Consider the following 1032-nt stretch of genomic DNA (forward strand, 5'->3'; position numbering starts at 1 on the left):
TTTACGGCAGTTATGTATTTCCCTAGAAGAGGTTAATTTGGGTATTTTATTGGTATTTTAATTAAATAAAACGACCTAGAAAATGATTTTTAATGTTATTATATTGCAGAAGTAAAACCCAAATTTTCACATTGGGTTAAATGATTTCAAATTATTAATGAAATCTTGGAAAATAGCTAAAATCAATCAATCAATTCCTTTATTGTCATTGTCACAATAACACTTAAGTCATACATGTCAACGAGATTTTGTTTTTTGTTTTTTTTTAAAGTAGATAAGCCCATAAATTATTATATTTATTGGAGGAATTTATGTTGTTTTAGATAAGCCCAGTTTTTAATATATGTATTTTATTTTTTCATGTGTATATATTGTCTCTTGTATTTAATTGACCTTTTTAATACCAGGTTTTGTTTATATGACGATTGTATTTAATTTGATTTATTATGTGAATTGCTCAATCTTTTGTTAAATATTGAGTTATATCGTATGGGAAGTGTGTATTTTAATTCACCGTAGAAGAGGTTAATTTGGGTATTTTATTGGCATTTTTATTTATTAAAACGACCTAGAAAATGTTTTTTTAATGTTATTATATTCCAGGCTTAATTCATCAAACATAAAAAGGAAAACCCAAATTCTCACATTGGTTAAATGATTTTAAATTGTTAATAACATCTAGGAAAATAGTTTAAATTAATCAATCAATTCCTTTATTGTTGTTGTCATAATAACACTTAAGTCATAAATGTCAACGAGATTTTGTTTTTTATTTTTATTTTTCAAAAGTAGATAAGCCCATAAATTATTATATTCATTGGAGGAATTTAAGTTCTTTTAGATAAGCCCAGTTTTTATTAGATGTACTTTATTTTTTCATGTGTATATATTGTCTCTTATATTTTTAATACCAGGTTTTGTTTATATGACGATTGCATTTAATTTGATTTATTATGTGAATTGCTCAATCTTTTGTTAAATATTGAGTTATATCGTATGGGAAGTGCGTCACTGAGTTTGCATATTGTAAAT

This window comes from Entelurus aequoreus, linkage group LG12 (genome assembly GCF_033978785.1).
Source record: "Entelurus aequoreus isolate RoL-2023_Sb linkage group LG12, RoL_Eaeq_v1.1, whole genome shotgun sequence".
NCBI lineage: Eukaryota > Metazoa > Chordata > Actinopteri > Syngnathiformes > Syngnathidae > Entelurus > Entelurus aequoreus.